The 25,927-nt window shown below is 44.7% G+C and overlaps 1 pseudogene across 1 annotated transcript; it reads right to left on the reverse strand.

Annotated features, from left to right (window-relative positions):
• Nucleotides 1-2,732: 2,732 nt before the first annotated feature.
• Nucleotides 2,733-25,497, reverse strand: LOC149913411 (E3 SUMO-protein ligase RanBP2-like; annotated as a pseudogene). The gene is made up of 26 exons (XR_016461214.1): nt 25,314-25,497; nt 24,176-24,243; nt 20,142-20,253; nt 19,249-19,401; nt 18,480-18,607; nt 18,342-18,444; nt 17,817-17,962; nt 17,336-17,528; nt 16,658-16,748; nt 15,700-15,907; nt 14,997-15,192; nt 14,750-14,924; nt 13,944-14,067; nt 13,405-13,563; nt 12,893-13,030; nt 12,668-12,805; nt 12,280-12,459; nt 12,110-12,193; nt 11,472-11,619; nt 11,201-11,298; nt 9,448-10,684; nt 7,689-8,111; nt 7,028-7,222; nt 4,655-6,170; nt 4,453-4,567; nt 2,733-3,052 (listed from the first exon to the last, which is right to left on the reverse strand). The product of XR_016461214.1 is annotated as an E3 SUMO-protein ligase RanBP2-like (transcript).
• Between the last annotated feature and the right edge of the window lie 430 nt (nt 25,498-25,927).

Here is a 25,927-nt window from a genome sequence, read left to right on the forward strand (position 1 = left end):
ATTTCTCAAATGTATCTCAATAGCTTTCCTGTTTTATTTAAACTGAAATAAAAGGAGAAGGATGGCAAGTCTGATTTGGGTTTCCAATTGAATCTTGCGTCATCTAATTACAAATGTCTTCATGATATTAAAAATGAAAATATTTCTTTACATCTGCTCCACCCTCTACAAATATGGTTTTGTTTTGCTGCTTCCCTAATCCTGAACATCTGAGCATTGGAAATCCAGCAATGAAGAGTCACATACACATTTTTAGTAAACATCCAGCTGAACATCTGTACATCCACTCAACACACAACTCTTGCCTGGTGTATGTTCTTGCTCTATCCTGACTGCAATACTGTTGCTAATCATGTCATGGCATTTATTGTCTGCAGGGATGCCAGCATATTTCAATCACCTGCCCTTCATCGCTGACAAATTTAGGATCCACCTGCAAATTTGCAGAACTCCCAAATGTAATCCTCCTTTATTTATCCAAGCAGAGATGTGTACACAACACCTTGCACCTGGCTTCCAAAGAATAAAGGTCTATCCATTATGGTGCTGGACTGCACAGTCAAGGGAGTCTGGAGGGAAACGGTACAACTACATATACCTCTTCTTTAAATGCTAGGTGCTGTCCTCTGACAAATTTAGTCTTTGTTAGTCTTCAGCAACTGGATGAAAGAGCTGCTTGATGCAGCTCATCTTAACACACGGTCATCTCAGAACTGCAGCTGTAAGGAAGACCACGCCATTCAAAAGCTTTGTGTTAAACCACTACTCCTGAGTGGCAAGTCGTCTTTATGTTCTTGGGGAAAACTGGGTGTCATTAGCTGCTCTCATTTAAACATCTGTAAAAGCTTGAAACAGCTCAACATAAGCAACACTAAGCTTGAAGAGCAACTAGATTCTGATTAGCCCAGCTATCCTGAAAATAAGAATTACAACTATTGTTTTGTACTTTTAGATCACTAAAATAACATTCCTTTTACTGTCTTTAACATTTCAACCCAAAAGTTACAAAAAAAATGCACTGAAGTGCACTGAAGTGCAGTGAAGTCCCCCCTGGTGGGGGACGAGGGAAATGCAGCCGCCGAAGCATTCTTGGTGCAACGAGGGACCGGGGCTTGTTCAGCTTGGAGAAGATAAGGCTCCGGGAGACCTCCCAGGACTTGAAGGAAACGTATAAACTGTATAAACTGGAGGGGGAACAGATGTTTACGAGGGTGGATAATGACAGGATAATGGGGAATGGTTTTAAATTGAGACAGGGGAGATTTAGTTTAGATATCAGGGGGAAGTTTTGCATTCAGACGGTGGTGAGGCATTTTAAAAGGTAGCCCATAGAGGACGTGGATGCCCCATCCTTTGGGGCATTCGAGGCCAGGCTGGACGTGGCTCAGGGCAGCCTGGTCTGGTGGACGGTGTCCCTGCACATGGCAGGGGGTTGAAACTAGATGGTCACTGTGGTCCTTTTCAACCCAGGCTATTCTATGATTCTGTGATTAACTTTAGATCTTTGATGTAACGCATGACCTTAGAGAAGCTCATGGATTTCCAAACTAACCTTGCATCTCTTACAGAAGATCTGTGTCAGCAAGGTGTCTTGACGTCAAGCTAAGAAGGAAGCTGTGTGCCCAGTGTCATTCAGGCCCAAATTGTGGTTTCTCCCTGGGAAGGGACACAGAGGGGAGCTGTTGAACAGGCACTGTGTCAGAACCTCTGCTTTCCCCCCCATCCCCCACTCTCTGCCCCTAGACTTCCTTTACTATAGAAGCTCCCCACAACTCCCCAGTTTCCCCATCCCACCTCTCCCTCCATCACCAGAACCCCTTTCCACCCCACAGCAGTCCCACTCACTCACACCTTCCCCCCCTAGATTCCACACAACCCCCCTTTCCAGCCCAAAAAAGTCCCACTGACCCCTTTCTCACCCCACCCACACCCTCCTTTATCCCCTCTTATCCCCCCTTGGAATCATGCAGAAGGATCTGCATGAGACATCCTAGAGAGGTTTGGGGGCTCCAGGGGGATCTTCTGGACTCAACCAGAAGAGTCTGGAGATATCCCAGAGGGACCTGGTGTAGGGATCCTGCTTTGGTAGGGGGGTTGGACTCGATGATCTCTGGAGGTCCCTTCCAACCCCTACGATTCTGTGATTCTGTGACCTTGGGATGTCCAGGGAGTCCCCGGGTTGGTCCTGTGGCACCATGGAAGGATCTGGAAGTTCCCACTATGGGCCCAAGAGCTCTGAGGAGTCCCTGGGCTGATCTGGAAATGGCCCAGCAGGGTCTGGTAGGGTCCAGGGAGTTCTCATGTGGGTCTGAGTGGTCCTGGAAAAAGTTACAAAAAAAAATGCACTGAAGTGATTCTGATACGTTATTAATGACAAAGATTACATTTTCAGCACCACTGCATCTTGTGAAGAAAGTACATGCTACAGGATATTTTCACAACAAAAGGACTAGACTGCTTATCTTTATAACTTAAATGGAAGATAAAGAAGTAAATCTTGTACAGAGACTTGAAATATGAACTGTCACCTAAACTGCTTTAGAGATACTTACGTGGCAAGTAACTGGAAGCCATAGAAACGTTATAATGCCCACTAGCACTACGTTTGTCACAGAACTTTACTGCCTTTCCATATATCCTGCTTCTCACTTGGTGACATTTTCTTCTGCAAGGACCTCGCAATGCTTCCTGGGACATCTCCTGATTTTAGCTCCGCAGGCAGAGGTCTTTTCTCAGTGGAAGGTCAGGCACATCAAGGTTGAAAATGGGATTAGGAGATGCATTTGCTGATCACTGCTGCACACTTTTCTAACCCTTTCATGGAAGCTGATCAGCGATATTCCAGGTAAGTACGTTAACCTTTACACTTGTGAAAGACAACGTGTCAGCTGATGCTTACCTCCACGTGCCACTGTTTGCCCATAGCGTTCACCACACGTCCTTCAACTGGTCTTCTATGTGCTCCACAGATGGGGACGCCCATTTTGTCACGGCAGGTAAACCATGTAATTATTCTCTCTTTGGTTTGTGAGCATCAGCAGTGAGTTCCTTCCTGTTCAAAAATTCATTAATTGAGAGCATGAATAGAACAATTTCAACTCGAGAGCTTCCGTAGAGATCATTTAATTTTTAGCACTTGTTTCAGTAACAGGATTTATACTATAATAATGTCTTTAGCAGCATCAAATACGACAGTTCAATATGATTTTTTTTTAAAACAAGCTTGATTGATTCTGAGAAAAGCCTGCTAAGTAGGATGCATCAAATCTCTATGAAAATAGCTACGGAGCTTGTCTCAAACAGGTTAGAAAGCTGTAGTCATGCCTGGCTTACATTATGGCTCTCTTAGCACAGGTTTCTTTTAGATTTACTTAAATGTAATTGAAGGAAAGAAAAATGCACTCCTCTGCATTTTCCCCGTGATATCAAACATCAGAGAAAGAAAAATATAAGCTGACAATACCGCTGACACAACACTACAGGTTGTTCTTCAAATCAGCCTCTGCCATGATAATGAAATGATAGCTTCCTTTGTACTAAAAAGCAAACAACTAGTTAACGTGTGTTATATCCTACAATGCCCCCTCATCCATGCATCACTGGGGGATGTAAAAACATGCAGCTATGTATTCTGCAGCTGCAGAAGCTGATGAAACGAGATGAAGGAAATCTGAAAAGAAAAACACACTGTGCAACTCAACTAACAGCAAAGAACATAGGCAAGATAATGACTGAAGCAGCCGAAGACAACCAATTTTCTGCCCTTTGTATTAGAAAAATAATGTCAATCATTTCGCTGCTATAAGCAAATTTGCACCCAGATTTCCTATTTCCTATGGTACCACCCTGTGCTGCAAAATTGCAGTCTTTCATCCCGCCCCACTCCCATGTTTACCCTCAGACTCTTCAGAAATTTAGATTGGAAGCTGGATGGCAAAACGGGCCCTAAGTCTCTACATAACCACGTGTATTGCATTAAAAGCATGAAATCAATGGCTACACAGTTTACTTAAAAAAAAAAAAACAAAAAAAAACCCATGAAGGATCCCACTGAAATGAGCGCATTTATTAGTGAAAAAGGTGATAAACTGGACTCAAATTGGGGAACCCCTGTTGGGAAAATAAAAATCTATTTAAAAATGACAAAACTTCTGCATCTGATTTGTTTTTAAGTGTCTACCACAGTGTATCCTACTCATCCTGAAACATCACCAGGTACAACACACACTTGACAGGAAATCCGGTGTCGAAGTAGACAAGTAGTTAATATTTTATGCACACATTTTAAGATATCCACTCTCAGTTTTGTGATGCATTCTTAGACCTTTTTCTCATAAAAGACACTTTGGTTACTCCATCTCAGCAGGAAAGCCTTAGGAACCATAACCATCCCTCCCAACTTTCATTCCATTTTCATCATTACCAGTGATAGAAGGAAGGGTGAAGACCCACCTGCCGTTATTCTTGACGAATCCAACTCCTGCCAATACTTGTTGGCAGATATCACAGCAGAAGCACTTCCAGTGGTTGTTCACAGCTTTAGTAACGCAACCAATAACGAACTCACCTGTAGGAAACATAGTAACAGGATGTAAAATGCCATGCTACACAAAGTTAAAAGAAGCCTGCAACTGAATCGCTAGAATTACATCACCTTGCTCCTCTTCTAGAAAAGGACACTTTTCAACTGTTGTTCACACAGTGTTGGCTTCTACTCCACTAGGCCTAGAATCAAGGCTTGAAAGAGCTCCATACTCAAAGCACAACAGAACTGAGTTTGGATGGCCCTGACCCTCCTGCGAGAAAACTCCTGCAGTCAAAGTACAGCAGAATACAAAGACACACAGAGATACAGCAGGAGAATGCACTTGCTAAACAGCAAATCCAACACGCACAGCAATTTCTGATCTACCACAGAGTCCTGTGCTGGGAGGCACTGAGGAAGTGAGAAAACTACCGTTTCATATTCTCTGCTGCACAGCCATGCCAAACACTCACGCTGTTCTCTGCACGCACGCTGCAGCCAAGGCCCTGAGCAGCGCAAACGCTGCCTGCAATACGTCGGGAGCTCCGCCTCCTGCTGCTGCCAAAGGCTGACACCCGGCTCTGAAGAGCCTACAGATCAAACAGCTGCCAAAGAGAAGTGATCAGGCAGATAACAGGTATGAACGAAACGAAGTCTAACATGCAAGTCTGTGGCATTCCCTTGAAGTCATAGCTTTCCAAGAATAAAATGCGATGGTCTCTAGAAGTGTCGGGAAAGCTTGAGGCATCGCTGCTGACTGCAGCCCTGCTGATTTCGGCTACTCTCACCACATTCAAGAACTGGAAAAGCCCACTTTCAGGCAGGATTCATGGAGTGCTGCAGCCCAGATGGGTTTTTCTCTCAATGAAAAGCCTTCACATTAAGCTTACCTGACATCGAAGTCACTAACTATTCTGTGAAATGTGGTATTCTTGAACCCACAAGCCTTTCTCCCCTGTGCACAGGGCCCTGAAATTTTCAGCTGTTCGAGGGACAATATTTGAAAGCAGCTCCGTGGTTGTGTGTCCTACAGGTTCGTCACTGGCAGAAACAAAACACACAACAACAGGGTTGGTGTCCTTTGACAGCTCCGCTGCCAGAGAGAGGTGGCCCTTCTGCAGCTCTGACAAGCTTTGCTGGCATTCTCCAAATCTCCTCTCAAAAGAATTAGCCAGTTCTTGAACTTTAGCTCTGACCCCAAATTGCTCTACTTTCACTTCACCATCTGAAAACAAATCCGAGATTTCCTTAGCTCTAGTCACTGCAGCCAGAGATCAGCAGCTTTTGTTCTGTATAATCTCCAGGGTAAAACAAAGCCAAACAAACTACAGAAGATACTGAAAAGAACTGTAAAAACCACTCAACCGACTAACCAGCATCACCTGTAGCTGTCCAAATTAAAACACTGTTTGATGTTTCAGAGGGCACTAAGTTCATTTCTTTAGCGATGACATGCTTTGCACACACCTCAAGAACTTGGTCCCTTCTCATAAGGATCCTGTAACACTTCTTCTGTGTATGGAAGAGGACCCTGAGCTCTCCAACACCGCGCTCCTTCCACTGAGCAGCATCTCTGGCCCAACTGTAAAATTTCGCCCTCTCTTTGAAGGGAATTCCTTCATCTTCTTCTTCAGACTACCTCCACCTAAAACACAGCACAGTAATGCGTGATTTCCCCAGAAGTTGTTGTCACCAACAACACTGTTACAATTCTGACATCATAATCCAAAATTATTCAATGTTTTCCTTTCTTCAGTGGCTTTGTACCCACAGCTCTATACTCATCATGCACTGAAGTGACCGAACAGCCCTGCCTTCTCAAAAGGAGAGAGCCCAACAGATTTCAGCCTTTGAAATTCATTTTTAAGCTATCAAGTGTGCCGGCATATTTCCCAGTGAAATTTCAGGTCTGCTGAATGATGTGCTGAGTGATAACCCAGCACTGTTAGCATTCCAGGTATTCCCCTTATGAAGGCTGCTAAGTAACTTAATACTGGCATTTGATCAGAATAAGAATCAACTGAAAATAATAAATGGAGGCCTCACAGCTGCGTATCCTCCTCACTTTATATGTGCACATTACTGCCTTTTAACATCCTTCAATTAACACATCTTCCACAGTTAAAGAAAAGCTTGAAAGAACTGGAGAAACATGTGACAGACAAGCATTTCTGAAGGAGAAAAAGAGCAGGCAAGGCAAGAAAGAAAACAACAGACGTCGTAATATGATTAACGGATGAGGAAAGGCAGACAAGATATTGCAGAAAGAGGAAGACAACATTTTGCAGACTTCATCAGATTAACTGTTCCACTTAAGGACACTACATACTGTTTTTTTGTGCTCTATCAGTCTTGCTTAGTCATTATACTAACCTGCAATTAAGTTCTATTCTTTACAGGAAGCCAAACTAGAAGACTACAGTCATTGCAAGCTTCTCCTCTTATTAGGCATACTAAGGTTAAACACGAAATCCAGACATGAACAACTGAGTTAAGCCTTACAAAGCTACATCAGGCTTCTTCAAGCACGTTGTTCTACTTCCTAAAAAGCTGTATCACCACCTCCTGGTAAATTCTCTGACACGCGAGCAGTTTCTGTGGATTCTGCTTCTCCGCTGCTGGCAGCTGACTGCACAAATACTGTTGCTGTTGCTTCACTGGTTGATGGAGTATGTAATTCTTCCTTACTTGTAGAGACTGAGTCAGTACGATTAATAAAACAGTAAGCAAATAAGCCATAAGAGCCTAAGATACAAACTTCAAACTACATTAAGTCTGGACACTAAGAATAACGACTCCCTCCAAAAAAGCCACATTTTCTCTCTCCCCTCCCTCCCTTCCAGAAATTGATAAATTTCTTCATTTAATTACAACAGCAGTACAGTAAAAACATGATAGTAAGTTCTCAGTCTCCAACTTTCCTATAGTGCTACTAATGTTTCAGAGCAGCTAACTAACAGGGATTAAGGGAAGTGAACAATTGGGGAAAAACAAAAAAACAAACAAGAATTGTTGTTGGAAGGTTTCAGACATTCTTCATCACTCTCAAAACACACACAGCTTTGACTCAACAAGAGACTGAAGTACCTTTGAAGCAGTACGATTCCAAAACAAGCACCATTTCCCTTGGAAACTGCTCTGAAATCACTTAACTCTTACCTACCTGCTAGGAGGAATTCTACTAGCCAAAGCTGTTTCTACTTTAGGAGGCAAAGCTGTTTCCTTTCTCTCCCAGAGAAACTTAAGTTCTTAGTAGTACCATAGTTCCAGTGCCAGAACAGACTTGAGACACAGTCAAAGAAGTCAAGTAGTTTCTAATCTGCCAGACGCTTTATTTCTCACTGAGTGAAAATAGTCTAAGAATAATACTGCAAATTTATTGCCTAAACTTTCGTAAAGACTTGACTCGTACTTTTTCTTTGAGTTTTTACTTCTTTCTGAGAGCCTTCTGGACTGGCATCCTCCGCACTGCTACTAAAGCCACAGACAGACGTAGAAGGGACCTGTGGAGTTTCTCCTTTAGCCTTCTGCTCAGAAGATTTAGTTTCCCAAGCAGTAACACATTCACGTTTGACTGGGGGGTCTGCTGCAAAGCACAGAAATTAGTGGAAAACAGCTGATAAGACAGCTAAATTCCGTGATCATTTTTGGCACATACATTATAAAGTAACCTAACGATACTCAGAACATCTTAAATGTAGAGCTTTTGAAATAACATCATTATGTAAAAAGACACTCATTCAGGATAACCAAGGAACTGTAAATCCGTCATACTTGGGTTTTCTGCTGCTATCAAAGAACCTCCATGCAATAATGAAGACTTCAATCTTGCAACTGCCACTACAGATACTAGCTTCCTTTGACATTTACTTATATTTCTGGTAGCTCAATACGTGCCACCTTTTATTAGTACACAGACACTCACAGCCTCAGAAAGAGTGACTGGCCAAATGGAAGATGAGAGTTTTTCTCAATTTAAATATTGTAAACATATTGTAAATGTTGTCTGTTGGTTCTAGTAGCACTATACACTTTCCTTTTGAAATTCAAGTCTCAGACCAAGAACAGGTCAGCATTTTCATACTGTTACAAGAATTATTGATGGCCATATGCCAAACAAAATACAACCACAGAGAAGAGCCATATGGGTATCATCTACAGAGGAAAAGCAAAACCAAGGACTGAAAAAGAAAGTAAGAAACGGAAAGCAGTCAGCAGCAGCGTGTGCTACCGATGAACTTTGAGCATTTGGAACTCCAGATGATATTAACCAGAGACTGAATAGAGCTTATTTCACAACACTTCTGGGAAGTACAAGAAGAAAAACCACGACAAACAAAGGCTCAAGCGACAGATATGAAGTTACTGGAAAGGAATGGAAGCAGACAAGAAGGATGCCTCCTAGTTGAAGGGATAATTCGAGTTGAAGCTTAAGCACAACTGCTGTTCTCGTAGGTTACCAGTCAGAGCGAGGCCTTGAACACAATAACTGCCAGCTCAACACAAAAAATGCACTGTCAGCACTTCACCCTGACATTTTAAACAACGCCTCGTTGTTTAAACAATATTAGCATCTCCTGGTTCTAGCAGTACCAAACTCCTTCCCTACAAAAAAAGCAACACTAAGATCAACTCTGACGCCTCAGACAGATTCCAAAATCCTACCCACAACTCCCTTTCTCACTACAGAGTTGCACTGAGTCCTGCATAAGGCACGCTTCTGTTCTTACGTGCAAAGAACTACAACTTCATATTTACTCAAGTTGAAAGTCTAGGATTTGAAGATTCACAGACGTGCATTAGAACTGAAAGAAATGACATACTATTAAGACAGAAGAAGTAATACACAATGACCAGCATTAACAAGTGACTGACTAATGAGCTGCACACTTGAATAAATTACTGGTTCAATTAACACTCACCTTTCTCCAGGATTTTAAACGAGAAGTTGGAGGGCCCACCCTGTGCCGAAGGAGCCGGCTGGGATGCCTCGCTCTCCCAAGGTTTCTGAGCAGCACTACAGCTTTTGGGGGGGTTCAGCTACTCCTGCTTTTTCCTGCTCTGCTTTCCGAGATGCTGAAGTTCCTTCATCGCTCTTTCTTGGACGATTCAAGCTGAATCCAAAGAGGGAGCCGGGGGCTGAAGTATTCCCAAACGGGAATGTCTCTTTGTTACTGAAAACACTCCTGACAATTCAGATCTAAATACAAACTTTGGAGCAGAAACCTCCGTTTTTGCTGGCGTTTCAGAGGTGCTTGATACCTCTAAAGCTTCTACGGTGGCATCAGAAGCATCACCACCATGGCCGAGGTCGCTTCTCTCCCTGGTAGCTTCCTCCAGCACAGCTACAGCGTTGTTACCACAAGGAGATGCTTTGGCTGCATTCGTACGAGAAACATGAGATGTTACCAACGTGCCTTTCTCACGGGTGTGCTCACTCTTGTCCCTGTCTGCTGTTTCTTCAGACTGGAGTGTAACTCCACTACTTGAAGGCAGTTTATTTTTGTCTTATTCATCCATGTTTGTCAAATCAGTTTTACACTCTTTGGATGGATCATCTTTCTTAGCGGTATTTTTACTGGACTCCTGTATACCAAATTTAAATCCACCGAGAGGCATCCACATTGAAAAATTACATCCTTCCTCTGCAGGCTTTGCTTCACCATCTGCAAGATTCTGAGAGGTACATGCTGATGTTTTCCCTTCAAATTTCAAAGAAAATTCTTGTAGAGATACTTCTGAATTAATTTTGCTTGTATTCTGGCAAGTAACACATTTTGGGGCAGTGGGTTCATTTCTTACTAAACAGATGTCACAGTTCCACTGGCCTCCCTTTTTAGCAAAGGCAGATCCTAATTTGTCCTGTGCGGCACTAACACTGGATTCTAGAGGTTTTAAAACCACACGTTTTGTGAAATAGCCTGGTTCAGGCAGTGGTGGATTTGTGCTTGCCTGTGGAAGGCTGTAGTTGTAGCGATCACCACCACCACGAGGCGAAATGATTCCAGCAGATGGAGCATCAAAATGCCAAGGTGCGCCATATGTGTCTTGAGGAAACACAGCAGCACAAGTGTTTCGCAGAGGTGGCGTGCGGATTGCTTGTTGATGAGCATATCTACGCTGCTGAGGTGCAAGTCCATCCATGCCACAGACAGGTGCCTAAAGAAAAAGCACCGTTACTTCCTTGTGGAAAAGGAGGAAAAGGGATTAGGGTGCTAAAGCCCATGCAACATGTACTCTTAATAGCAAGGCGTACTGTAAAATTACATTTCAACTCTAATCAGTTTTAACTAAAATCATACGTTCAAAACTTGAGTGGTATCTGAAAATACAGACTGGGGAGAAGCGTAAGCTGAATAGACTCATTTTTCTTTAGTATTAAAAAAAAAAAAAAAAAAAAAAAATCAAGCCCCCATACTATTTTGGGGAAAAGAACATTGCAGACAACGAGCAGAGGACATATGTTAGCAGGTTAAAAACATGCTTTGCTGGCTGTTTCTCCCAAACCCAATATCCCAAAGCTTAGCTGATTACGGAACTTTCTGCCTGTCTCCAGCAGACCTCAAGTTTAGTAAACGCTCTCTAGGGAACCGCAGTTATATCCTGCTACACACAGAAACAAAACCAGTTCACCACATCAGTAGAAATGGCTTGAGCGGATTCGTATGTCCTCACCTTTGTTGGTGTTACACTGGTTGCAGCAGTTCTTTGAAGATACTGCGAGTTACAAGCAGGTGACTGGCTACAGTGAACAGATGGGCCAGAGGTAGCAACTGAAAAGGAACACCAAGAAAGGAGCTTATATCCAGTTTTTGTGATTACTGACTTGAGTGAACTTTCCCAGGGGACCAGTTTTACTCATTCATCTCAGAACACTGCAGAAACATTTTAAGAAGTCTTACTCCGTTTAGCTAAGTGTTCAATTAAAAATTCAGCATCAACTTACCCCTTAAGCTTCCCCCTTAAGCTTCATGAAGATTTTGTGCTCTCCGATAACTATCTGACACTGTATCTGTTTCATGGCTTCCAGCAGGCCAGCAGTGAGATGATACATTTACACTGGAACTATTACGTTTCATTTCCCGTATTTCATTCTATTAAAGACAGTGTTTCAATTGAGAGCATGTAAACGTATTACATCGGTATTTGGAGGAAACCTAAGGAACGATCCCTACGCTCCTCTGCTATTTAAAAGCATGTTCAAGGTCTGAGACACACACACAAAAAAGATGAGTTAAGTGCTGCAATAACCTATGATCTTCCCATGCTTTACGAAACCAAGACTGTTCCCTGAAGCTAGAAATAAACCCAGAACAAAGATGACAGAAGCTAAGCTGAAGAAAGCACAACTTTCTGCACGCACAATCCTCAGGATTACTTCCCATATCTGAGTACCAAATCAGAGTTTGTAGGCAACAAAGTTTTACTCTTGAACTCACTTTAAGCAGATGTTTATAGCAGTTCTCTTCACTGAGTTTTAAGAGGTAGCCTGGTAAGGGAAGTTCAATGCTTGGGTCACAAAGTACTTACCAGAACAAAAAGATCAACCATTCTGCATCGAATATAGTGACTCAAGTTGCTTACCGTTAAAGCTTCCACGTGCTGACACAGCTTTTGAAGTAAGGACTTGTGATCTTCTGCCCACTGAGAGAGAGTCTTAGGAGAAAACTGGAAAGAAAAGAAAAAAACTAATTGAACTTGGATTTTTTTATACAAACGTAACACTTCCCTAGAAGAGTAACCGGCTAATGTACCTGGTAGGTATTTGTTGGCGAGAAAGAGAACTTCTTAGGTGATGGAATTGAATATTTTACTTCCACGTGTGCAGCTGGTGAGATATTTCCGGAGGCAAGACTTCCCTCTTCACCATTCTCTCCAAGCTCCTGGATCACTGCATTCAGCATTTCCGTTACAGCTTTAACAGATACCGGCAGCTAGAAATGTATTTGAAATGCAAGTCATGATCGCAATTCTTCCTCAGAGCAAGAGGCTGTGCTCTGATCTACGGCTGCACAGTTTGCAAGGCTTTCTGCACAGAAATTCTGGGTGTTTTTTGTTGTTTTTGTTCCCCCAGGAAAGCCCTACATCTGTTAACATTAACGTAAGACGACAACTCACACAAGCATTAATTCTTTTACTTACTTTGTCAGCTACTGACGGGTCAGAGGAGCTTTCATCAATGATCTTCATCAGGTAATGCTTTCTTTTAACAAGATAGGCTTTGCGTTCTTCTGGTAACATATCATCACTCTCAACCTCTTCTGCCTTTCTTTGGTAAAGCTAAGTAACAGCATATGGATTAGGAATAATCGGTCGGAACGTAAGTAATAGAAAAGCATTTTGAGGTAATGCAATTTACAAACTTACAGTGGCAAGATTCCAGTATGAAACCACATTCTTAATAGCTTCAAACGCTAATAAAGCATCATCAGTTTTGCCTTCAGCTGCATCCAGCATTGCAAAAACTACACGTGCCTCTTCTTCATAGGCTGCAACCTGGAAGACCTACAACCAAAGCAAAAGACAAGTCACATGACACAGTGAGGACACTTGGAACAGTCAGTGACTGTAAGCATCTAGTAAGTAGTTGTAGTGACTCAGCAGTTCCCATACAGTAGTCAAATAGGAGGTGGTATTAAGGCAGTTCAGTATCTTCCAATCAGAGTGTTTTAAAACTCAGAAGTTCAACAGAAAGATACTACCAAATCTGAGTATTAGCAGTACAGTGACAAAAAAACCCAAAAAAAACAAAACCAACCACCACCCATCAACACACAAAGCCAAATGAAACAAAAAACAAACCAACCAGCTAACAATTCATATGTAAGCCTGTGACATACAACCCCTCTTACTCTCATCTTTGAATAATCCCTCAGTACCTGGATGTCCACACTATGGAAATGTCTGAAGAGACGATATGCAGGTTCAGGAATACTTCTGTGCTTTTTGATAGTTCTCAAGCTAAGCAAAGTTGTCTTCCAGTAGTAGACGCTTCTTCCAATATATTCTTTCTGGTCGTGGGAGTTAAGGCTAATGCCCTGTTGAAGAAGAGAAATTCAAACTATCGCAGAATATTTAAGTAGAGTGTTATTCATACTTATTCTTCTCTGATGCAGTTGTTTTCTTGACAAGTTCCAAGAATTTTTCTCTGACGTGTGGGACATATTTCAGGAGGTGTCTCTATAGAGTCACAGAAAGTAACACACAGGTAAAAAACAACTTTGCTTTTACTTGTGCTGTTAAGAAAGTAGTGAGGTAGAGAGTATTTGACTAGAGCAACTGCCTTGCATGACATCCCATCAAAATTAGTAGCAGCAGTTCTCAATACTAGATTCTCATCTGATTTTGTTTAGTCTTATTAAGTTTGCAAAATTAGAGAAAAACAGATGATACTTATTTACAGATAATCTTAACGTACTGTTTTTTGCAGGCTTCTTGCCCAGTGTATAATTAAGGCAGGCTGAAGGCCGTGTTTCTCCAGGGCTCACACAGTACTTACTCCGTGCTGTACAAGAAGCTTCAGTTTGGTTGCCGAGTCTGGTCTGAATATCAAAAGAAATATTCCTCAATTAGTATTCCCTCTTTTTCATCGGTTCACACGTCATTTGTTTGATGAACATAACAAGCAGCTTCAATCCTAAGCTAGCTCTTCTTTACAAATGCACTGTCAGAAATGTAAAGCCCATTTTTACAAAGTTCTTCAGCATCTCACACCCCTACAGCAAAAAACATTTAACGTTTAAAGGACGTCTGTATGGGAACTGCTGAGTCACAGCCTGAACCTCTGATTAGTCACCTGAGGCGAGCAATGAGTCAGCCCTGGGAGCACAGGTGAAAGCAATTCAGCTGTGCTGCAGGAAGGGGTGGAGCCTGGCTCCACCTCTCCTAGACCCATTTAAGAGCTCACTACCAGTGGGGAAGGATCTCTCTCTCTCTCTGTCTCTGTCTCTCTTTGGAAGATCCACTCCACTGGAGTTTCCTGAGCAAGCCCATGACACAGGTAAGCCTCCTATTTATTCTCTTTGTCTCGCTGCACCTAACTCTCTTGCTTATTTCATTATTATAACATCTTAATATTATTAAATTATATAATATTCCTTTATATAATTTTCATTGATTAAACAATGTCAAACAAAAGGAACTAGTTTTACGCAACCTATGGGAATCAGTTCAGAAGCCATCTAGAAGGTTGGTTCCAATATTTCCAAACTGAAGCAGCCTTACATTGTTTTTTTCTGCATAAGAGCACAAACAGCATCCCACCAGGATCTTTGCTTCAGTACAGAACTGTTTGCACAGCAGCAACGGTAAGAACAGAGGTTGATGTGTGCCACGCTGAGTATTAAACTTCTCTTGCAGTTCTAAGTTGCTAGTGAACACCATCCCGAGTAAAAACAAACTGTTTTGGTGAAAACAAACAAACAGAAGGTATTAGGTAGCAAAAAACAGGCATTTAAATGCATTTAAGAACTTAGGAAGCTTGCTTACTTCAAGGTCCAACAGGCAAATGGACTCAGGAGCATCTGTTTCCAGTCTCGATGTCTCTTGGGGCAAGTGAAAAAGTTGTTGTAATGATCTGCGCAGTGGGAATAACACTGACATGGAATTCCACTGCAAGCCAAGCCATGCAAGGTGCTGGAGACTACCACTGTGCATCCGAACAGCACCTATGCAAAAACAAGGGTTGTAAGAAGCTAGGATCTGCGTCCTCCTTAGGAAAGGTATCATTCTACTCCTGTTACACTCAAATTCAAAGCCAGACTTCATCATCAAGTTAAGCCTAAAAAATGGGAAGATATCATTAGTTCACAATTCATCCTGGAATTATTTCATTTTTATGCCTGTCACCTGTGTTCATAGATTACACATAAATAATGTGGGCCTTCCTATCAGCACTCATCAGCATACAAGCACTTTCCAGCTTCAATTGGAAATGAGTCAGAACAGACTTGAAGACAACAGTGTGGAAGCAAGAAGTGAGAAATTCTTCAGAACCTGGCATGATGATACTGCCCCTCAGCTACAGCTGAAAGTGAAACTTCTTGCAAAGCACCCTCTGAGTAGGGCAACCATGAGCAGCTATTACAGACACTTGTCTTTTGTGGCAAATGAAGCACTTGAAGAACCTCTAATACAGAGTCATGCTTACGTTGAGTTTAAGTAGCATCTCTTACCAATATCGCATTTACTCAGTTCTCCCTGCTCTGGTGCTTGGGGACTGACATCTCCCATATCATCTGTGCCGAGAAAAGACCTCTCTTTAGAAGCTCCACTCCCAAACAGGCTTTCAAACAATGTAAATAAACCACTTCTGTTTGCAAGCTTCCACAATCTCTTTCAAGAAGTCTTCCTTGCCGTGGCTTAAGTTCAGCAACATATGACCTAGAAAAACGTAATGTCACATAAGAACACTCAACTTAAACAAGGACAACAATATTTGATGCAGTGGGTTGTTCCTGCTGCTTTAGGCTGGGAATCCAGACTTCCCCTTATGATATTTACAAATTTCTAACTTACACTCTCCCTATAATTAAGTCACCCTTTTAGCATATGGGCTGACAGCAGTCCCAAGGCATTTTCAAATCCAGTTCTCCAGAATTACTGTGTATTTTTATTACAACGACACTGCAATTGTCTTCAAAATAAGTAGCTGTCAGTCTCCTCTATTCAGGAACAATTCAGCCTGATGCCCGGTGTTTTCTTCGTTTTCACCTAGAGCCCACAGGATAATGAAGACTGAAAACAACTACCTCAGCTTCACCAAAAAAAAAGAAAAAAATGCACCAAACCTGTTGGAACAAAGAAGGGAACAAAAGCGACAGGAAAGGAGCAATATTTTCTTTTATACTTGGGACTAGCAATGCTTACAAATAGTATATTAGTAGGCAGAAACCAGCAGACTCGGAGACACTGAAAGTTAAATTCTATCTTAATGTCCTGGAAATAAAAAGAAAAAGCCCGTTACGTGTCAGGATCAAACCGCTCTTTTGTATTTCATACGTAGCCAAAATACAGAACGTTTGATAGCATGTTCCAAGACACCAAGTGTGCTCTTTAACAAGCCATTAACTCTGACATTAACTGCTCATAAAATGGAACTATGGAACATTTATAATTCTTAGTTTTTATTACCAGACTGGCTTTTTTGGTCACAGGCCAACATTTCCAGCGCATCTTGCCCAGCACGATCTCCTCTTATTAGTTTTGACTTAGGTTTAGGAATCTGGCAAAGAAAGAAAAGAACTGCTACAGCTTCTTCTCAACAAAAAACAACTCACCCTCATTTAGTCTTAAAAGTTAGGAAACAAGCTTGTTTCTTTCCTGAAAAGGACACAAGGTGAGTAACTGAACAATTGCAAATAGCTGTAAGAGCGCACAAGAGAAAGCGATGTTTTGAACGCAAGCACTTGTGCAAAAGGGAAAGCTGATTTTATTCCATAAAGCAAAGAATTAAGCTTGATCAAGCTCTGCTGCTTATGCAATTAGTATATGAGAGCTACTCAGGTCATTCCCCTCCCCCCCATACCACTAACCTTAATACTAGTTATTTTAGCTGCATTACAGAGAAGGGAATAGCCTATAGGAAACACACTCATTAGCCCTTAGTCACTTTACTTCTGACAAGTGAAACAGATGAGATTTTCTTCACACTACTTGAAATCTTTTAAACAAGTATGGAAGGGTAAGATTTGGCCAGGAGACAGCCTCAAAAACAGTAGTTAGTTTTTGGAATGCAGGCGTTCAGCGCACATACAGTGAGAGCATTCAAGAACTGCAACAATTACAGGCACAAACTGAACAGTGACTTACGTGGAAACTTTGCAGATAACACAATGCTGCGAGTTCACATGCATCTCTCCATTGTGCCTCGTTGTTCTGGGCGGTTTTCAGCAGGAAAGTTCCAGCGTGCATGTAGAAGTGTCCTTTCATTTCAAGGAAGGTACGAGACAGCTCATCAGGTCCATTCGCACACGGCTTCACAGAGTGAAGCACACGATCAAAACTGGAACATAGAAAAGATTCATTTTCAACCAAGTCCTGGTCTCCCAGGATTTATACTAGACCCCTATCGCTGAGTCTTCTCTGAGGCCTTTAGCTCAGACACAGCTTGCGGATCAAGCCTAGCAACATCTGCTCTTTGCAGTTAGTACAGAGGAACTCCTCTTCCATCCATAAAACAGCTACTCACTGAAAATGATGCCTGCTAGAAGTTCGGTGACCCAGAAAAAATATTCAATTTTTTTCTTTTTTTTTTTCTTTTTTTAAATAAGCAGAACAGTTAAGAGAGTACCTTTCAAGGGCCCCTCTGCTTTGTCAAACATCTCTAGAAGCAAGCGTCATTTTAACCAAGCTAGAATAGGCCAGCTGATGATCCTTCTTGACAGCTCTCCAATTATTTCTATCAGCCTCCAAGTCTCGTACTGATTCAAGATATTCCTAAAGAATCAAGTTCATCACAGAATGAGGAACTGCCATCCTTCTATGAAGGCAAGAGTTTCTCCAGAACTTCTTGCTACATAATCCAGTTTCCCAGGTGAGATGTTAACGTATTCTTCAGCAGCAATGTTCCAGGAACTATTTGCCTCAGCAATTCCCTCCCTGATGGAGCTGCTGTATCTAACTTAATACCTCAGCTAGAAACTAAACAACGCTTTAAGGCTTAAGAAAATCCTAAATAAATCACTGTTTCCACAGACATTACATTTAAAGGAGTTAAGCCACTTGAGAATTAGCTGCCATTGTAACGATACTAAGAGAATAACACCGGTTTCAAGGACATGGGAGATTATGACAGGATCAAAACATGATTAAATACCTCAAATGTCTTTATGACGCACAAACACCACTCCAAGCTGGAGTCTACAGGTATTTTCTTCTCCGCCTCCTGACAATGAAGCACAGCATCTCTTAATTTCTTAATTTCTTATTTGTTTATTAATCTCTTAATTTCTTATTTGAACGGTAGAGAGCAACCAGTCTGATGTTAAGGTAGGGATCGTCTGGTCTCGCATAGAGCTCAGTTTGCATCATATCAATGAGCTGATTCCAGCCATCTTCGCCTTTACGCTCCAGTAACTGCTCCTATCACATACGAAGGCAACACGTTAAAATTTCATTCTCTACGAGAGCCTCTTCAGCAACTATGTTACCTGACTGTTTTCTCATTGCCATTACAGGCTACATTACTCAAACTGCTCTGGAAAGCTGGTAGGTGCTACAGAGAGTTTGACAAACATTTTAGAAGTGAGGGAAAAAAAAAAACACAAAAAAAACCCAAAGCTTTAGAGTTTGCATCTTGTAGATGCTAAGTTAGATGCTAAGTTAAGACTGTCAAACCACCTGGTTCAAAGATGACACACGTCAATACAGAACAGCTTGTCTAAAAAAATAAAATAACATAACCACACAAAAAATCCCAAAGCACAAGCCTCTCAAGACTTTGATTTAATTGCAGTTGTGCTCCAGAAAACTAACACCTGTACAAAAGTGAGATTGTATGACTGAAAGCATTTACACAGTATTAGGGAATAACAGCATCTCCTACACTTGACAGTTTTCAACTCAAAAAAAAACCAGAAAGCAGTGTAGTCATGTAATAGAGACAATACTTAACCTATCTAATCTTGACCTCTTGGATAATATTACTACCATGGTTTTCCCATCGCTTGACGCAACTAAGGTTTCTTCTAGGCACAGAACAGAGATCAGAAGCTGGAATTTACCTTCAATCTGTAAGCAGCAGGATTCCCAGGGAAGAGCCTGGCAGCTTTCTCAACCCAGTACTCTGCTCTTCCATCAGTGATGTCGTTACTGCATAGTAACTCTGCAATCTTCAGTACAAGATCTTTCTGCATTGGATTCAGCTCCACAGAACGCTGGTTTTCCCCATGCATACACGTAAGAAAAAAGGTTACTAGTAACTTGATCTTGCAGTCCACGTAGAACAAGAAAGAAAACATGTCAAACATGTCCCCCATTAAACAGACCCAGCAAGTCAAATTAGAACTATCAATAAATACTTTCTCACTACTTTAAGAAAAGCCTCCCTTTCAAGAAGGCCACCATTGGTTTGTAACACCCAGACAACTGCTGGAATTCAGAACACCATAAGAGAAACAATGTCAAAACCAGCTCCTCTACCACCCGCTGCTGCTCTACTCAGACAGCCAGACCAGGGGTATCTCTAGCCTAACCTAATACGGAGGCTTCCGGAAAACAGAATTAAGTCACAAAGACTGATGGCACTCAGTCACTGTGCTGGCAACAAGACTTTTGTGTGTATCCTCTCCCTCCCCGGTGCCCGAATAATGAAACACAGACTGTGAAGTTCACATTTATATGCTTACCTAATCGGAACTGTATTTGCCCCATTCCCTCTACCTCTGAGGAAACAAACAAACAAAAAGCCCACCGCTAACAAGAAAACAAACAATGCAACTGAAAAACACTCTCAGCCCAGTCTTTCAGCAGCAGCCTACTGCAGAATTCTACAGGGCTCAAAGATTCTTAGTCCAAAGGGCAGCGGGAAGAAGACTATCAGAGCAGGAAGCACAAAGATCAAGTCCATTTACAAAGGAATAAAGCAGGACATCAGGGAGGTAAGTGAGGTGCTTACCTTGTAACACCCAAAAGCTTTTTCCGTGTTATCCTGAGCCTCGTAGATCTGTCCCAGAAACCTGTGCGCTTTGGGATCTCTCTCTCGGACACTGAGATAAATAGATGTATATCTACAGAGTAAATAAAGAAAGAAAGAAAAACCAGAAGGATCAGTATTCCTCAGTATTACAAGTCCCCCCACACCTTGCAGCTAACGTGGGACTTTAATCTGTCATACAGGACAGTTAGCTGTATTTAGTTCAAGGGGCTTGATCTAGATCTTCAAGTAAGGCACAACATTATTGCTACACGTACAGATGTTGCATATTTGCCTGCAAGCACTGGCCTTCATTAAATAAAGCAGTAGCTCACAGGAACTGTAAGAAGGACGTAACACATAATCACAGAATCACAGAATCGTAGGGGTTGGAAGGGACCTCCAGAGATCATCTAGCCCAACCCCCCTGCCAAAGCAGGATCCCTACACCAGGTCGCACAGGTAGGCGTCCAGGCAGGTCTTGAATATCTCCAGAGAAGGAGACTCCACAACCTCCCTGGGCAGCCTGTTCCAGTGCTCCGTCAGCTCACCGTAAAGAAGTTCTTGCGCACATTGGTGCAGAACTTCCTATGCTCCAGCTTCTGGCCGTTTCCCCTTGTCCTGTCTCCGCACACTGCTGAAAACAGTCTGGCCTCGCCACTTTGCCCCCCACACCTTAGATATTTATAGACCTGGATCAGGTCCCCTCTCAGTCTTCTCTTCTCAAGGCTGAACAGACCCAGATCACTTAGCCTTTCTTCACAGGGGAGATGCTCCAGGCCCTTCACCATCTTTGTGGCTCTCCGCTGGACTCTTTCCAAGAGATCCCTGTCTTTTTTGTACTGAGGAGCCCAGAACTGGACACAGTACTCCAGATGAGGCCTTACCAGGGCAGAGTAGAGGGGGAGGATCACCTCCCTCGACCTGCTGGCCACGCTCTTTTTAATGCACCCCAGAATGCCATTGGCCTTTTTGGCCACAAGTGCACACTGCTGGCTCATGGCCAACCTGTCGTCCACCAGGACACCCAGGTCCCTCTCCGCAGAGCTCCTCTCCAGCAGGTCATCCCCCAACCTGTACCGGTGCATGCAATTATTCCTCCCTAGGTGCAAGACTCTACACTTGCTTTTGTTAAACCTCATCTGGTTTCTTACTGCCCAGCTCTCCAGCCTGTCCAGGTCTCGCTGAATGGCAGCACAGCCTTCGGGCGTGTCAGCCAATCCTCCCAACTTCGTATCATCAGCAAACTTGCTGAGGGTGGCCACTATCCCCTCATCAAGGTCATTGATGAAGATGTTGAACAGGACCGGACCCAGCACCGACCCCTGGGGAACACCGCTGGTTACAGGTCTCCAACCAGACTCTGCACCGCCAACGACGACCCTCTGTGCTCTGCCAGTCAGCCAGTTCTCAACCCACCTCACTGTCCACTCATCTATCCCGCACTTCCTCAGCTTCGTTATAAGGATGTCGTGGGAGACAGTGTCAAATGCCTTGCTGAAATCAAGGTAGACTACATCCACTGCTCTCCCCCCATCCACCCAGCCAGTGACAACATCATAGAAGGCTACCAGGTTGGTCAAGCACGACCTCCCCCTGGTGAACCCGTGCTGACTACTCCTAATAACCTCCTTTTCTTCCAGTTGTCTGGAGATGGCATCCAGCACAAGCTGCTCCATCACCTTTCCAGGGACAGAGGTGAGGCTGACTGGCCTGTAATTACCTGGATCTTCCTTCTTGCCCTTTTTGAAGAACGGAGTGACATTGGCTATCCTCCAGTCTTCAGGCACCTCCCCCATTCTCCAAGACCTCTCAAAGATGATAGAGAGTGGTTCAGCAATCACCTCTGCCAGCTCCCTCAGCACCCGTGGATGCACCCCATCGGGTCCCATGGATTTATGAACATTGGTGTTGCCTAGGCGCTCTCGGACCGCCTCTTCCCTGACTAAAGGGAAGTCTTCCATTCCCCAGACCTTCTCACTAACCACCAGGGCCTGGGATTCCCGAGGGGGAGCTTTTTCACTGAAGACAGAAGCAAAGAAGGCGTTCAGTATCTCCGCCTTCTCAGCATCCCCCATTACCAGAACACCCTCCTCACTTAGTAGGGGACCTACATTCTCCCTAGACTTCCTTTTACTGTTAACATACTTAAAAAAGCCTTTTTTATTATCCTTTACCACCTTTGCTAGATTCAATTCCAGGTGGGCTTTAGCCTTCCTCGTCGCATCCCTGCAGGCCCTGACAACATTTCTATATTCTTCCCGAGTGGTCAGACCCTTTTTCCACATTTCATGGACCTTCTTTTTCCCTTTGAGTTTGCGCATGAGCTCCTTGCTCATCCACACAGGTCTCCTGCCACCCTTTCCTGATTTCTTGCTCACAGGGACGCACCGATCCTGGGCTTGGAAGAAGAGCTGTTTAAATGCCAACCAGCTCTCACAGGCCCCCTTACCTTCTAACACCCTAACCCACGGGATAGTTCCAAGTAGGTCCCGGAAGAGATCAAAGTTGGCTCTCCTAAAGTCGAGGGTAGCAATCCTACTTTTTGCTTTGCTCCTTCCACTCAAGATCTTGAACTCCACCATCTCGTGGTCACTACAACCCAAGCTACCCCCAACTTTTACTTCCGTAACAAACCCGTCCTTATTTGTGAGAATAAGGTCCAGTAACACCCCTCCCCTCATCGGTTCCTCCACCATCTGCATCAGAAAGTTGTCTTCGACACATTGCAGGAACCGTCTGGACCGCGCGTGCCTGGCCACGTTGCTTTTCCAGCAAATATCTGGATAATTGAAGTCCCCCATAAGCACTAGCGCCTGGGATTGCGACGCTACTTTCAGTTGCTTGTGGAAGGCCTCGTCAACCTCCTCCTCCTGATCAGGGGGCCTGTAGTACACACCCACAACGGTGTCACCCATACCAGCCTGCCCCTTGATTCTCACCCACAAGCTCTCTACTGCTACATCACCCTCCCCCAGGTGGAGTTCAATACATTCTAGCTGCTCTCTCACATAAAGAGCAACTCCACCACCCCGCCTCGCCAGCCGATCTTTCCTAAAAAGCACATAGCCCTCCATGACAACATTCCAGTCATGCGAGCTGTCCCACCACGTCTCCGTGATCGCAATGAGATCATGGCCTTGCGACCGCACACAGATCTCCAACTCTTCCTGTTTACTTCCCATGCTGCGTGCATTAGTGTATAGACACTTTAGGGAAGCAGCACCCCCCTGCCTCTCTCCATCCCTTTGAACTCCACCCTTTTCACCCATCGAACTCCGTTTTGAGCCACGAACTACCCGCTCAACCCCAGTGGCCCTCATTCTGTCCCCTTCCCCCTTCATACCTAGTTTAAACACCTTTCAATGAGCCCTGCCAGTTCCTGGGCTAGGATCCTCTTACCCCTTGGAGACAGGCTACTTCCATCTGCAGCCATCATGCCAGGCGCAGAGTAAATTGCCCTGTGGTCAAAAAAACCGAAGTTCCTGTGCTTGCACCAACTTCTTAGCCATTTATTTATGAGGCGGGTTTTTTGGATGCTGTCGGTATCCTTCCCTGCCACTGAAGGTAGGGAAGAAAAAACCACCTGCACACCCGTTCCTTCAACTACCCGCCCCAGTCCCCTGAAGTCTTCCTTGATAGACCTCAGGCTTCTCTCAGCGACTTCATCGCTGCCAGCCTGAACTATCAATAATGGGTAATAATCAGAAGGGCCAATCAGACCAGGAAGTTTCCTAGCAATGTCCCTGACCCTTGCCCCAGGGAGGCAGCACACCTCCCTACAGGTAGGGTCAAACACAATGGCATAAAAGACATTTCTACCGGATGGGTTTTTACAGCACCACGTAACTACCCATGCTTTAAGTTGCCGTTTTAGGAAGATTTAAATGGCACCACATTTCCCATTTGCTGCTACCTTAAAACAGCATGACAACGGTCTTCATTTCTCCACTCTACTTCATTTAGCTTTCCCATCACACTTTAAAGAACAGAACAACATACGTAACGTTTATTACCTCTTAGCAAGTTCATATTCTTTTATCTCAAAGTACAGCTTAGCAAAAAAGAATCCTTTTAACGATCTCTGAAGAAAAAAAACCCAAAAGGTACATTTTAAATATACAGTACTTTTGAAGTAATTGAGTAGGGAGACCCTTCTTTCCAGGGGTGCATAATACTTCTGAAAGTGTCTTCACAGTTATCAGCTCCAGTTCACTCCTTGTACTCTGGGCTTTGTTTTTGAAAGACACAGGAGTAAGAACATAACATTTCTTCCCAGTAACTGGCAAAGGCTACCAAAGCGAAACTGAGGTTAGTAGCAAAGCAAGTCCTCACACTTGTTACTTTTCACAAGCACACTTCCGACTAAAGAGAGGAGAATGGGGTCAGCTACATACAAGCTGTTTCTCTTGCAACCTATCTACGTTGCAGAAGAAAACAAATGCCACAAATCAAGCTCCTCCTGTCCATGCTTCTGTCACCTTCCTCTCTCGCCTGCCCCGCCTCCTCGTAAACGGGGCTGGAAAGGAACTTCAAAAGAAACGCCGGCAGCCTCGCACAACCCTCCTCTCCAAAATCAACGCAACAGGAAGACCAGCAGCTACTTCCATCACCGACCGCGCTCCACAGCCAGTCGTTCCAGAGAGCAGGGGATCACCCGGCTGCCCAGCCACCAACGCAGGCAGCAGAGCTATTTCCCCCCGCCTCTCCCTCTCTTCCTGCCGGCGTTTCACAACGCCGTCGCACCCACGGCAACAGCAGCCGCACAGCGGCCAAACGAGCCCAAAGCCGAACGGCACGCGTTCCCTATTCCGGCTCCTCGAGAGAGGGAAGGCCGGAAGCCCGGGGACCGTGCCCACGGAACGGGAGGGAGCCGAACTCCGCCCCGCCGCTGGGCTCCTTCCGAAGCCGCCGAGGGCTCAGCGGCTTTCCGAGGCGCGCAGCTGCGGCGAAACGCGTTTCCGAGGAGGCGACTCCGCGCCCGCCCGCCGGCAGCCTCCCTCGGCTTCGACTCCCCGCCGGAGGAGCCCGCCCTCGGGCCCGGCACCCGCGGGAGGGGCGGAGGGACGGGGCGGGCGGGGAGCGGCCCCCACCGCGGCCCAGGGAAGGCCGAGGGAGCGCCGCCGGCGGCGCCGGCCGGGCCGCAGCACTCACCGCTCTGGGAGAGGAGGCGGCGGCCTGCACGGAGGCGACGTACCGCTCCACCTCGGGCCTCGTGCGCCGTGCCATGGCCGGGAGAGGGAGCGAGCGAGAGGGAGCGGCGGAAGGCTGGCGCTCGCGCGCCGCTAAGGGAGCTCCCCGCCGCACGCGGCGGAACGCCCTCCCTGCCGACCGCGGCGACGCGCGACGTCACAGCGCGGGGCGGGGCGGCGCATGCGCGGCGCCGAGCGGCCGGTTCGCGCTTCGCGCGGCGGCGCTTTGAGCCGCGGGACGTCGGGCCGCTCGGCGCGGGCTGCCGGGCGCCGCGAGGGGCTGCGCGCGCCGCCGGTCCCGTCCTCGGCCGGCCTGCCCTCGCGCGTCTTACGGAGCTCGGCGCGGTGAGGCGTACCGAGCCGCTCTCCTCACCCGTAGCGACGCGCCGCGGAGAGCGGAAGCGTCGTTTCTGCGTCGGGTATTGGAAAGGGCGGTTGATCTGAAGAAGCGCGCTGTGGCGCATCCTTAGAAACAGCTGATGTGAAAAGTAGAAGTTCCGTGCGCACCTTAGTAACGTGCTTTAGAAACGCAGTTACCGAGTTACGTGAGAAATCCTTTCTCACAAAGCTGCGGTA

This window comes from Phasianus colchicus, chromosome 37 (genome assembly GCF_987193195.1).
Source record: "Phasianus colchicus chromosome 37, bPhaCol1.hap1.1, whole genome shotgun sequence".
In the NCBI taxonomy this organism is placed as follows: Eukaryota; Metazoa; Chordata; class Aves; order Galliformes; family Phasianidae; genus Phasianus; species Phasianus colchicus.